Source organism: Ursus americanus, chromosome 16 (assembly GCF_024610735.1).
Source record: "Ursus americanus isolate L20-20 chromosome 16, mUrsAme1.1.p, whole genome shotgun sequence".
NCBI classification, from domain to species: Eukaryota; Metazoa; Chordata; class Mammalia; order Carnivora; family Ursidae; genus Ursus; species Ursus americanus.
Window position 1 is genome coordinate 32,594,676 of NC_142142.1, and position 14,114 is coordinate 32,608,789.

The 14,114-nt window shown below is 45.0% G+C and overlaps 1 protein-coding gene across 2 annotated transcripts in view; it reads right to left on the reverse strand.

Moving 5' to 3' along the window:
* The window catches only part of FAT3 (FAT atypical cadherin 3), a 638,491-nt gene extending 637,503 nt beyond the window's left edge, over nucleotides 1-988 (reverse strand). Inside the window, exon 1 of one of the 2 annotated variants that reach the window (XM_045790757.2) lies at nucleotides 669-988. The gene's annotated coding sequence lies outside the window, so the exon portion shown is untranslated. The remainder of the gene's footprint in view (nucleotides 1-668) is intronic. The other variant, XM_087868258.1, reaches the window with a different exon arrangement.
* Between the last annotated feature and the right edge of the window lie 13,126 nt (nucleotides 989-14,114).

A 14,114-nucleotide genomic window follows, 5' to 3' on the forward strand; every position in this document is an offset into this window, starting at 1 on the left:
CGGCACTCTGTTAAAAGCTGTCGCCCCAGTCCGAGAGGCACTGCCTCTCAGAACATTTCACCCTGCCGGTGATCCCCGCAAGCCGGAGTCAAGCGTGGCGCTGACCTGCAGACAGTCCAGAAACCCCTTCCCCTCCCCGGCTAAAGTGGATCTGGCCCCCCTGCTCCGCCCTGCGCCTCGCCAAGCAACCACCCAACTTGCGCCTCCAGGTCGCCCAAGTGCATCCATCGGCATCTGAACATCCCCGCTGCACCCGACAGGCACCGGCTACCAAACACGCTAGCCGCCTGGATCCTCTCATCCACCTGCAACCGGCGTCCGGGGCTTGAGGGACCCAGGGATAGGTGCCCGGATACCCAAGCCTCCTCGCGGCCCTCCCCAAATCCTCAGCCTCAAACTTGGCCAACTCTCCATGCCAACCTCCCGGCTGCTGCCGCAGGACCGAGCCTCTCTTCCCTCCTGGCGGCGGCGGCAGCGGCGGCGGCTCGGAGCCGTGCCGAGGCAGGAACTTTACAAGGTGAAAAGTTTCCCCACGCGCTCCGCCGGCTCTCGCTTCCCTGAGCCCACCTCGCAGCCCATTTGCACCGGCAGCTGGAGCTGTGCTCCTGGAGGCGCGCTTCATCCGGTGCACCCGGCAGCCAAATAATCACGCTAAAATCCCCACGCACCCTTGCCTTCGCCGGTGATCCACGGCTCCACCAGGCGCTGTCTCCGCGGTCTTCCTCTCCGAGCGCTCCAGCCCAGGAGGAGCCGACCACCCGGCCGCCGCCGCCGCCGCCGCAGTGCCCGCCGCGCGCTCTCCGGGACTGGAGCCGCGGGCAGAGGCGCTCGCCGTTCGGAGGCTCGCAGGCGGAGGAGGGGAGCCGGGAGGAGGAGAACGGCAGCGGGAGGAGGGGGACGGGGCGCGAGATCCCAATCCGCAGCCCAGATCACAGCGCAGCCTGCCGGGAGCAGGGCCGGCTCTCGTGTCTGCTCCGTGCTGCCGCCGCCGCCGCTACTGCTCGCCGCCTGGCTGCTCCCAGCTCCCCATCACAGCCGACGCCGACGCACAGCCAAGCCCCTCTCTCGTCGCCCCCCTCGCTTTTCTCTCGCTGTCTCCTCCTCCCAAACCGCGAGCGAAAAGGGCGAGGGGGAGAGAAGCCTCGGCGTCCCGGCTGACTCTCATCTCGGAGCGCCGGGCGGGGGGAGAGGAGGCGGGCGGGGAGGGGGTTGTGGGAGAGGCGCGGCGAGCTGGAGGGCGCTCCCGGCGCCGGGCCTGGAAGCTGGACTAATTTTAGAGCTCGAGTCTTCCCCCACCAGTCTCTCGGGGCTCGAGGATAACACCGCGGTGCCTTCCTGCCTCGCCTAGAGCGCGGTGCCGGCTTCAGGGAGCGCACACACACCAATTTCAGTTGGATCAGCACCACTGCCCCGCGCAGAGATCAAGTTCACGTTACTCTCCGAGGGCAGATGAGGAAATTGAGGCACGTCGAGGTTAAAATGGCTTAGCTAATATCCCAAGGTTAGTTCGTAGCGTGAAGACTAAACCATCACACGTTGCGCCTAGATTCCAAAAGTGCTTCCCAAACAGGGCTCCTACGTACTACTCTCAACATGTTTGAATCCTGGGGTCATCTGATTCCCCGTGGAGGGGAGGTGGTATTCTACTAAAAAGATAACGGGGTGCATTTTCTTCTTTCCTTCTCTGACCCCAAATGGTATTAAACATTTTTATAGAAATGAAGGAGAGGTCTCTGAAGAGAATGAATGATTCATTTGCGGCTTGAGTTGCAGCTCCAACCTGTCATACTCCTGTTCCAGTAACTTCTGCGCCTGCACCCCTCCTAGTACTCGCAGGCCACACCCACACGTCCACACTCTGATGCAGCGGAGCCTACACTGGTTCCACCCCCCCCCCCGCCCCCAGCTCTGTGTATCCTCGCACTTCCGCCTTTCTTCCTCAGAAAGCAGAGAGGCAGTCTTAGCACCCGCCTCGCCTCCCCCACCTACTCCCCCACACACAGCAACGCACATCTGTCCCGTAAAGCAGCACACAAGCCGGCGCGTGGCCTCAGATGCTCTCTCCCAGGAGCTTTCTCCCCCACTCTACCACTGGCACCCTGGGGAGAGGCGCCCTGGGCCTGCACATCTATTCTCCAGAAGAAATCCTTACTCTTTTTGAACCATGAAATTCTCTCTGGGGTGCGAGGTGGGGGTTGTTACTGGGGGGCTTTGTGCTCCCTCACTAGACCGAGCCCTTTGAAGAGCCAACTGAGTTTATCTGTCTGCCCTTCCAGCTCCCAGTCTGGGGCCTCTGCCCCGGTGCCACCACACAGTGGCCCCACTCCTCCCCACAGGTGGAAAGCTCCCCTTGAAAGCCTCCCGCAGCCTGGCTGCCTAGACTGCTCCATAAAGCACTGGCAAGCTCTGGTCACCCTGTCCTGAGAGTTTAATGTGAATACTAAAGAACCCTGACAGCTCCCCATACATCAGATAATTCAGAGGTAATCAGCATGATGTAACCTCGGGCCTCATTGTCACAGAAGGCCAGAAGATGGGTCTCCAGTGAGGGAAACCACTCTCAAGGCTAGGAAGACTTACCTGCCCTCCAAAGTGTGATCATGTGAATAATTTTATCCTGATTTCATTTTTATTTCAGCATCTTCCGAAGGCACTGAAAACTATCATCATATAAATATGTCTCTGGCATGGCATTTTCCTCTGACAACAGGACGCAGCTAACTGTGTATCAGAGATGTTAATGAATCAATGTATTTCCCACCTGAGTGCTTCTGTGGAAATGCTGAAACAAGTTGGCTCCTGAAACCAGGCATTTTGGGTAAAGTCAGCTGGTGGTTGTTTGGCCAGTGGGATGCTCAAGGAAAGAGCGCTGGCAACGAGACAGGGCATCTTCCACCTTCTGCCTGGGAAGACTGCCAGGTGTGTGTAGGTGTGGCCTCTGCTGCTGCTGCTGCTGCTGGTGATGCTCCTGGATTCCAGCTCCCCAGACTGTCCTCTTATGCCTAGGAGGCACCTTACAAATAAGTACAGAAATCTGTCTAAATTTCAGCCTCCCCTCTCCCAAGGCAGTACATTGATAATAAAGTAAACAGGCTTTACTCCCAGGGCAGACATAAGCCATTATAGCCAGTGGGTAAGAGATTTCCTGCAAGGATGATAGAGTGGTTTGTCTAGTGGGACATCCCTCTGGTCATTTAAGCCATCCAGAGTACTTCATACTCATTTAATACTGATTGCATTAGAAGACTATTTTCTTCCCTTAAAATGCCTACTGTGTGCTAGGACTGTGGTAGGCACAGACTTGGTAATGCAGTAGGCTTTGTGACAGCAGAGAATCTCTTTATCATATTTATATTTCTATCCCCAGTTCCCTACACAAGGCCTGACACGCTCAATGAATATTCATCACGAGAATGAACAGATAATGAAAGCTGGAGACTCTTCTGCTAGACCCAGTGAATAGGATATACAGGACATTAAAGTCCGTATAGGAAAGGAGGCCAGCAAATGAAAAACTGAATCTATGAAAAAATACTGTTACTTTCTATCTCGCACCTCCCATGTACCATTTCAAATCCTCGGAGCCTACCTGTCTATTTTAGGCACTGCAAGAGCAATCAGTTCTAAGTGGGCTCCAGCCAGCTTCACACAGTTACAATCTGACAGTGCCTCACTCTAGGCCTCTCCTGCATCTCTCCTCCATCCAGAGGCTCCTTGGTTGAAGTTTCGGTGTAGACTAAAACCCACAAAGAAACATGAGAGATTAAACAGTCTGTGGTGAATCTTTGCCTAGTGGGATATGGGGGCCCATGGATAAATGTTCCCCTTTTTATCTTCTGACAAAGGATTCTGAAATGTGTAACATAGCGCTCCGTAGATGGTCTTGCTGAATTAAGCAGCCGGTCACCTAAATCAGCGACCAGCTTGATAACACATCCTTGTACTGATTCTTCATCCTCGGCTTGTTCCATCCCTGGGATCACCACACTCCCCAGTGAAGTATGTTCAATAAGTCCTTGTGTCAGACAGGCTCTACTTTCTGGCACCCCCAGGCTGAACACCTGGCTACTGCCACCAATCCAAAATATTTATATCAAGAAAAAAAATAGTTACATCAATGAACAGTCAAATGATTTTTCAAAACGCCCTATAGCACGCATACACACACACGCACACGCACACGCACACACGCACACACACACACACACACACACACACGCTCCTCTTTGTGATCACTTACATCCTGCCCAGATTTGTTCTTGTTAATCCCAATCATTTTGTTTTTGTGTTCATCAAGTCCACGATCTGGGAAGCCATTGTCTAGTGCGATATTGGAGGCAATGCCTACTTTACTGTTAACCTTCCGCAAACATTCAGTAATGGTTTCCTTTACAGAAGAGTTTGTTTCCGCAGTGGGCTCTTGAGGAAAGTGGTAGAATTTCCCTCACTGAAAGTATTTAATCAAAGGGTAGGTGCTGTCAAGAACTCTGGTAACACAAATTTTTGAAAACAGATCAAATCAAGTGATGCTGTAACAGGAAGTCAGTTTAAGGTGGTCAGTAAGTGAGCCGGCCCTGGAGGGAGGGAGACTGAGTTAGAATTCTCATTTTCCACCTTCGACCTGTTTTATCTGGGCTAAGTCATCTTCCCTAAGTCTCAGTTCCTTATATGTAATATAGGACCTATAATGGGATCTATCCGGTAAGATTATTTTAAGGATAAATAAGATAATTCATAAAAGCATGTGTCCAACACATAGTAAGCACCTAATGCAGCTCAACTATTATTATTCTTTTAAAGACAAATCATAAAGCAACTATTTTATATCTTCTGAGCTTAAAGTCAGTGCTAGAAGCAAGAACAAAGTTTCAGACTCTACCACTATCCCTTCCATGCTAAAATTTTATGATTCTAATCCCAGATCTGATATGACATTTTCTTTTTTTTTTTTAAAGATTTTATTTATTTATTCGACAGAGATAGAGACAGCCAGCGAGAGAGGGAACACAAGCAGGGGGAATGGGAGAGGAAGAAGCAGGCTCACAGCAGAGGAGCCTGATGTGGGGCTCGATCCCATAACGCCGGGATCATGCCCTGAGCCGAAGGGAGACGCTTAACCGCTGTGCCATCCAGGCGCCCCTGATATGACATTTTCTTACCCACATAGTTACAGGGCAGACTTTTATTCAAATACAGCAAGATGATGATGTTCCAGATATTCAGTATCATGCACTCCATTATATCTGTACATATGTATGGATACAGGTATACATAGTGGATGGAAACATTTATTCATCCTTTTTTGCTCATCTTTTTAAACCTCCTTAGATTTCAAATTCACCTTTTGCAAAATGACATTGTATAATGAAGATGACATATACCATATACTTCAAATATGACTATAATTGTAACTCAAATATTTTCATAGAAAAATGTTTCTGCTCATTCCTCCTCATTATAAAATATGGAAGAATGTAAAAGATACATTGGATATACTTTGTCCCTGTGGCTCTTAATGTTTTTGGGGTCACAGACCTCTTTGATGAAACTTATGGAACCTCTTGTTAAAAATACACACACACACACACACACACACACACACACACACACACACACACATTTTTGCATCTGTTTCAGTAGGTTCTGAGTGCTTCTGAAGTCCCCTCCATAGAATCCAGATTAAGGAAAATATTGTGCATGAAAAACTTTAGCCCAGAACTCAAGTTCTATTTCTTCAAGTTGTTACTTACTGTGTTAACACTGCTTTTCAAAATCTGCTATTTAAAGGAAGGAATATGTAAAACTGCAGGGGTTCCTGAAGTGAACTTGGATAATCCCAAACTCTTAAGAACTCACTCTTAAAACAAGCATTTGTAGGCAAAGCCACCTTTGTTGGGGACCCAGTATGCAACTAGAAGTTCTCTGAATCAACCTCCACTTAAACTACAAAGCTTAGTAAAGATAAATAATTAAAAACACAACATTGGGGACACCTGGGTGGCTCAGTCGGTTAAGCATCTGCCTTCAGCTGAGGTCATGATCTCAGCGTCCTGGGATGGAGCCCCGCATCAGGCTCCTTGCTCAGTAGGAGCCTGCTTCTCCCTCTGCCTGCTGCTCTCCCTGCTTGTGCTCTCTCTCTCTCTCTCTTTCTCTGACAAATACATAAATAAAATCTTTAAAAATAAGTAAGTAAATAAATAAATAATAAAAATTCAACAGTAACTAAATTAAAACAACAGTAACTGCAGGATTTTTTAGTACTTAGACCGGAAAAGATCTTATTACAGAAGAATATTTTTATCACTGATGTTTTTTAGAATTGCAGGTATATAGTAATACTAAAAAGCAGACTGACTTTTCTTCTTAAATTTTCTTTTTTAATTCTCTACAGATAATGCTTCCACCCAACCTATTACCTGCACACTGTGTGGACTTCTACTGCTCTGCCATTGGTATGCACACCACTGATTACACCTGCATGGGGCCTTCTTTGCCTCTTAACTATCCTAAAGGCTGATGGATCCCAATCCCCCTTATTTTGAAACAACAACTAAACGTGCTTGGACAGACCTAACTACTTGATTTTCACCAAATAAACTATCTTACCAACTGTTCTCATCCTTGGGGAAATTTATTTTTATACCCCAATCTTTGGCTATGACTCTCCCCCCCCCTTGGCTACACAGAGATTAATAATAAATGTAATTTCAGACACTCATTTTTAAAACATCTATATTTTTAACACAATTCTATATTCTTTAGGCCAATCCTTTTTTTTTCTTATTCATTCATTCAAAAAATACTCTCAAGCAGCTTTCTGCCAAGTGCTGGGGATACAATGGTTAGCAAAATCTTATAAGATATCTAGGTATCTGCCCTCTTGGGTCTGTAGATCAGTGGAGAAGTCACCATTTACCAGATGATCATATCAAGAAATGCAACAGAGAGAAGGGCTACAAATGAATGCTTCAAGTTGTTTGTTCTATGATCACAACCACATCAGAAAAGAGGACTTTTCATTCCTCTCTCGGTAAAGTGTATTTATAAACTATACTGAGCTAAAGTTTAACACTCGCCGTGGCCGACCTGTAAACAGGATATTTAATGCTGCACCAGATCCATGTTTTGACGTAATCTTTTAAGTGACAAACGTCATCAAATACTAAAGTATTAATAGTTTCAGGATCCCACTTGAACATCTTCACCAAATGTTTTCATCTACCCTTTTGACCTCTATGACACCTTCGTTTCCTCGAGTATCCTGAGATGAAACCTTAGAGTTTTTTATTCAAAATCGCAGCTTTTAAAATTATTTCTACATTATGGGTACGTATTATCTGCCCCTACATTTCAGTACAGTAGATAAATTGTGAATGAATATGCTCATGAGGGCTAATCTGGGTAGACCACAATTTATAACACATTTCTGTGGGAAAAGCATTCGAGTTTGAAACAACTGGCTTACAGACTTTTAGAACATTACTTGTTTGTAAATTAGGACGTTCCTTTACCAATCAAAGGTTAAGTTGCTATGTAATATAAAAGGGAGGTAATCATTTATTGTAAGTTCCATAAAAATCTTAGAGTTAGGAAAGTAGTTTATCTGCCTCACTGTCTTTTAATTTGCTTACATGTCACAGCGGCTTACTATTACTGTCTTTACTTACTTCCCTAGTATACCTTCAAAAAGTCGTCTTGGCCCAGAATGGAGAGTTTTGTCTACTTGCTAAAAGGAAGAAGTATGTGGTCTTCTACTTTATTCTTTGACTAATGAAGAAATGAAACTTAAAAAGAAATCCATCTAAACTAAGGAGCCCCCTAAACCAAAGGACAAAGCCTTTCTAAGAGGCTGGTGAACAACTTATAGCAATTGATTTTTTTAACTTGGTCTTAATCGAATCAGCAAACTATTATTAAAAATAGATATTGGCATATTGTCCTAAATGAAGGAACATAAACACCCCCCAACTTTTTCATTTTGAATCCATGAAAAGATCTATTTACCCTTATTTTTTTTTTATACTTTAGCGAAACAAGCTAGTACCTATTCCATTAACCAGGCCACATGTTAGCCATGAATGTGAGTGTAGTTTTTCAAAAATGAGCTTCATCAGACTATTTTGCATAACAAAAATGCCACTGTGAGCAGCACCTTGCTGCCCAGGGCTGTTGTCAAAGGAAGCTGGAAGAACAGCATCTATTTTCATACCTGATAACTTTGTTCACCCGAAAATAACTACTTCCCCAATACAGTTGCTTTTCAGTAAAGTGAAAAAGCTACTGATTATGAGGAAGTAGCACGTTCAAGGAGTTGATAATAGGATTCAGGTTTCTTTTTTTTTTTTTCATTTCAAAATCTGCCAGCCTAAATTCAAACCAGATTTGTGGTGATTAAAGTTCTTTTCCTTTGGCTCCGATTCAGGAGTCAATTTGAAACGAGCTACTTCTTCAGTAAATTTTCCATTGGGCAGATTGGGTCACTATAGAGTATCTATCTAATGGCTGATTAGAAGCCGTGCATTCATACACTGAAAACCTACTGTGTGCAGAGGAGCAGACGACCTCCTGTCCAGGTGGAGTTTCTGTGTTCCCAGTGGCTCCCGGTCTTTACTTCCATGGTATCACTGCTCACACTGCCTCATCCTCATCTTCATCTGGCTGTGTCCATCTCTCCATCGGACTGGGAGCCCCTTTAAGGATAAAGACTGGTCTTTATCTCTGTATCGCCAAGATAAGCATCACACGGTGGATGCTCAACAAAACACTTGTTGAGTGAACAAATACATCTTAGTAGTAGTATGGATTTTCAAGGGATGGGAGGAAATGTAATTTGCCATTGGAAGCCTCCCATTGTTTTCATCTTCTTGAGAGAAAGAGTGAGAGATAGAGAAGACTAACTTAGTTGTTCCCAAAATGTGGTGCTTGGACCACGAGCATTTGCATCAACTGGGAATTTGTTAGAAATGCACATTATGGGGCACGTGGGTGGCTCAGTCGTTTAAGTGTCTGACTTTGGCTCAGGTCATGATCTTGGGGTTCTGGGATCGAGCCCTGCATTAGGCTCCACACTCAGCAGGGAGTCTGCTTGTCCCTCTGCCCCTCCCCCTGCTCCCGCTCGCTTGCTCTCAAATAAATAAAATCGTTAAAATTGCACCTTCCCAGGCCCTACGCTAGACCTAGTGAACCAGTAATTCTGGAGGTGGAGCCCAACAATTTGAGTTTTAACAAACTCTACTGGTGATTCTGATGCTTGTTAAAATTTGGGAACTGCTAACCTAGATTTTCCTCACTCTTTTTTTTTTTTAATTTTTAAAATGTAAATTCCAGTATAGTTAACATATAGTGTTATATTAGTTTCAGGTGTACCTTTTAAATTTTTTTTTAATTTTTAATTCCAGTATATAGATCTTCCTCACTCTTAACATGTACACATGTGCTCATAGTTCAGAGTAAGTCCATGTGAAGCCTGGTATTGTGTCCCCCAAAGACAGAAGTGTCACACCCCTTTAACTCAACCTTTCAGTCGGTTTTCAGGATGTATTCTGTTAGCCTAATTTGGCAAAAACTCCAAATGATCCTCCTTTGCTTCTCCCGGGGAGGTATTTGGGCTTGAATTGCCAGGTAATTGCTTCAATTAACCAATTCATTTTGCTTAGGTAAGCACAGCTGGTGGTAAAACCATCCACAGGATCCGAAAAGTGTTCTAGCCTATTCCCCTCCAGCTGAAGCCAACCAGAGACCTGCCAGGCAGGGGAAATTAACCACAAGGGGAGGGAAGAGGATCAGTGTCTGCATCATACTTCACTGTCTCACGGGTTTCTTTTCTACACGCGGGTTCATAGGATTTCGTGCCACTGAGATCTGGCGTGTGACTGATAGAAGGAAGCGCTTCGCCGCGCAGTCTGAGTGCACGGTGGGTGCGTTCGCCCACCGGTAGAATCACACGCACTAGGAGAAGCGGGGCAGGGTCGCCTGCCTGTTGCCTCAGCAGCTTTGACTTTCCCTTCGCCTCAAGTGCAGCTGTGCATGGATGTGAACTGGAAGTTAAGTCTGTTCGCCGTACGTATGTTGTTGCCATCGTAGTCGCAGGCGCACACGATTTCTGAAGCCTTTAGACGGGAATTTTGAGGCAAGCGATTACAAGTAATCCTTTTGGTTTTAAGAAGTAATCAGATTACCGACCCGGATTAGGGCACCTCCAGAAATGAGAGAATGCTTAAGGAGTTACAGGGAAAGTACTTTCATTTTCTTCAAGTTGCGCCTAAAGCCAGTAGCCTTTTTTGTTTGAATTTTTTTTTTCTTTTTCTTTTTCAGCCATGCTACAGGTATTACTTTCCCTGAGATATTTGAAACCTCATGCCAATAACTTTTTATTTGCCTTTAAGACAAAATTGACTCGCTTGGTAGAACCTTCTATCTTTCTGAGTTGGGAGGCTTAGATGAAGGAATGTCTGAAGAAAATTTCATTTCTCAGTACATATTTCTGAGCTTGTTGGGGAGTGACAGTAATGGCATTACAAGGTATTGGAGCGCTGCTCCTGGAAGCCAGCGGAGAGGCCAGAGCAGTGTGACAATCTCCCGCAAATCTGTCGAGCATCCTCCAGCTCCTGAAGTTAGTAGCGCAGATCGTTTTTTATGAGTGGTCACATCAAGGAAGCCAGCCCAGTCTTGATGTTGACAAAGAACACTCAGAGGTCACATCGTAATTGCTTCTGTAGTGTTTTTTGTGTTTTTGTTTTTTTTTCAGCGGGGAGCAGCATGTTTTATTTCAAAACTCTGAGTAAACATGTATGCTTTAGTCCATTATGGTTAGAGTATTTGGAAGCTATAGAGAATTCAGGAAACATTAAGTTTTAATTATGGTAAATTTGAGTGTTACAGTAGAGGATTTGTAACAATATTCTGATAATCTTGGGCTACTATTCAAGAACCAAGATAGAAAAAGACAACTACTTTTGTTCATTTATTAGCCCATTTATTGACCTGTGCAAGCGTAAGTGCATTCCATAAACACCCCTGAGTGTCTGTAATGTTCCAGAAGCGGAGGGCTTAGAGGTTAACAGGACATAGCTCCTGCCTCAAAGAGCTTGCATCCTGCTTGCTATCTAGTCCCCTTCACTGGGCCCAAGCACATAAGTCGCAATAACTGAATGCAGTGTACTACCTATACCAGCTTCCTCTCCAGAGGGGCTTTCGCTGTCAGAGTATCCCTAGGTCCCTAACTTGCTTTTACTGTTCAGAGAAAAGGAAACCATTTTTTTTTTTAAGTGAACGACTAATTGAACAGCACTTCCAGAGCAGCTATTAGGAGCTCAGGTGTGTGTCTCTGTTTCCCATGGTGTCGGGCCCTGGTCTGCTTCCTGAACAGTCTTCAGGGGGTTGTTCCCAGTGGTATTTTTTTTCCCCCTTGGAGCGACTGGATTCCTCTGGGAATAGGAACAGCTGCTGCTGCCGAGCCAGTGCTCAGCACAAATCATTCTCTTACCCCAGAAGGGTTAGAAATGGCCCTCCTGAGAAGGGACTTGGGCAGCTTTTCATCTGTTGTGCTTGCATGCGCAGTGCAGGAAGGAGAGAGCCTCTCCCTACCACCACTCTAAGGCGGCACATAGTTAGCCAGATTTGTTAGCATTTCCCTAACAACTGATTAACTTGGAAGAAACAGTGGTATTTAGTCTGAATGATCCTCCCATCTTGAGAATAAGAAGAGCATCACTGTGGTTTTGCATTAACAAGGGTGCATAAATAACAGTCTTTTCTAAACCTTGCTTTTCACCATGCCAGTCTCCGACTTGGCTGGCACGTTGAGTGGCATTCCGTCATGTCCCTGTTGAAGTCCCTGAGAAACTGCATCAGCGGTAACCTTGCAGTAAAATCTGCCACTCAGAAAGTCCACAGTTCTCACAGGGAGCTAGCTTGAAATCTTGGCCAGGATCTTTGAACTCCAGTCCAGCCTCAAGGCTGATGTGACCCCACATTTGTCTCACTTTTGTCTCTGACCCGGCGTGCTAGCTTCCAACATTGACAGTCTCTGCTCTGCCAGACGGACACAAAAGGACCCTCCCAACAGAAAAGGATGAGGAGACAAAGAAAGAGGAAAGGGAAGGGATATTTTACTGTATCGAGATATGAGAGTTAGCCCTTTTTTGTTCTAAATCAATAACCTCATATATATAAATGTTATGTGTGTGTGTATATATATGTTATGTGCATATACATATAAGTATATATTAAATGTATGTCACCTAGCTAGTGTAACCTAAAATAGTTGCATTAAGCATTCAACCAATAATCCCTATGTGCTAGACACAGTGTTTGTTTTGCTTGCTTCTGGCCATGTTCCTTGCTCTCAATAGAAGGAGAGTTGAGTCGTAGAGACTTAGGTATATAGCAAAGACTGGGAATCATAAGGAGCATTATCTAACTGCCTAGAGAGTAGGATACCTAATGAGAAATTATTGCATACTGAGATAGTCAGAAAAGCTTCTGACTGAAAAGTTACAACTGTATTTTTCCTAAAGAGTAGGAGGGGATCCAGAGAGGTGGGCAGGATGAATTGGTAATTTCCAATAGAAAGGGAGTAAGATCGAGGACACAAATGCATAAGCCCTGTTCCAGCGATAGTGAGAATTCTGGGCTTGAACTTTACTGTGGGAAATAACATGAAGATCAGATTTTAAAGATCCTGGGATGCTAGGCAAGGGAGTCTGAAAAATCATCTTAAGGCGGCTGAGAGACACTGAGGATTTTTAGTTGAGAAGTGACAAGATGAAGATAGTGTTTAGGGCACTAATGGTGGCAGGATGCAATCTGCTTTGAAACAGGAAGACAGGGAAACCAGTAAGAGTGGCTGGGAGGGCAGGACTTGCGATCTGATGGGTCTGGGTTCCGGTCTCTGCACACACACACACACCCCATTTCCTAGTATGTGCAAGTCACTTAACCCTTCTGAGCTGTAGGTTTGGATAATTTTCTCTATTCTTTTTATAATTCAGCAAAAACTATTGAGAAGCTACTTTTCAGGCACTATCTTAGGCACTGGGGATATAATGATGAGCAAAACAAACAAATTCCCTACCCTGAGCTCCAGGGCTCCATGGAAGTAAGAGAATTGAGAGGATTAAATGGGGTAATGTATATAATCCGAGGCATACAGTAGCTACTCAACAAATGGTGACTAGGAAGTCCACTGTAGCAATACTCAGGTTATGAAATAGAAAAATTCCAACAGTATGTTTTTCCAGAACTATTTGCCAGAGAATAAGCACAAGTAAACATTTCAGGACATGGATTCCATCCCACTGGCTCCTTCTCAGAGAAGCACCTGTCCTTCTCCAGGTGGGCTGGATTTCAATAACTTGCACCTTTCCCACCTGCATGGATATACCATGTTTGCTGCAGATCCCCTGAGTCAGACCCTAGTGATCCAGGAACTGCTCCCCTTCCCAGATGTCTGGGCTCTGGAGTCAGCCATGGGCCTTTCCTTAGCCCAAAGCAAAAAGCCTTTGCTTCCCTCTGCCACTCCCATCACTTCCTGCTTTCCACCTGATTAGATGATGAGAACTGGAATTATCTCCTCAACATCTCTGGGCTCAGGCCCACTCCGCTCAAGCCAAACGTGTCCTTGAAGGATTTGTTCATGATCTGAGCACCTACAGTTTTTGTCACCAGATGGTTGACCAAGAGAACAAACTATGTTTGGTATCTTTAATATTCTCCAAAGCAATGCCAAGCAAAGCACTGAAATACATTTTATTTTTATTATACATTAGCAACTCTATAATTTGACTTGGAGTCTGCTGCCAGTTCCTTATTCAACAGTATTTACTGACTATCCATTACATGCAGACTGTTGTGCTAGATGCTAGGGTTGAAAGACTGGAGTCAGGATCCATACTCTTCGCGGCTATATCTCAGAGGAAATATCGCTAGACTGGGAAGCAGAACGCAAGAGTTCTAGTCTTGGGTATGGCATAAAATCCTGAACAATGCATTTAAATTCAATGTGAAATCAAAACAATATAAAGTTAACATTCATTGAATTACTATACGTTTGGCAATGTACTGAGTGCTTTACATATTTTATTCTCTTGGCAACCCAACGAAGTTCATATTAT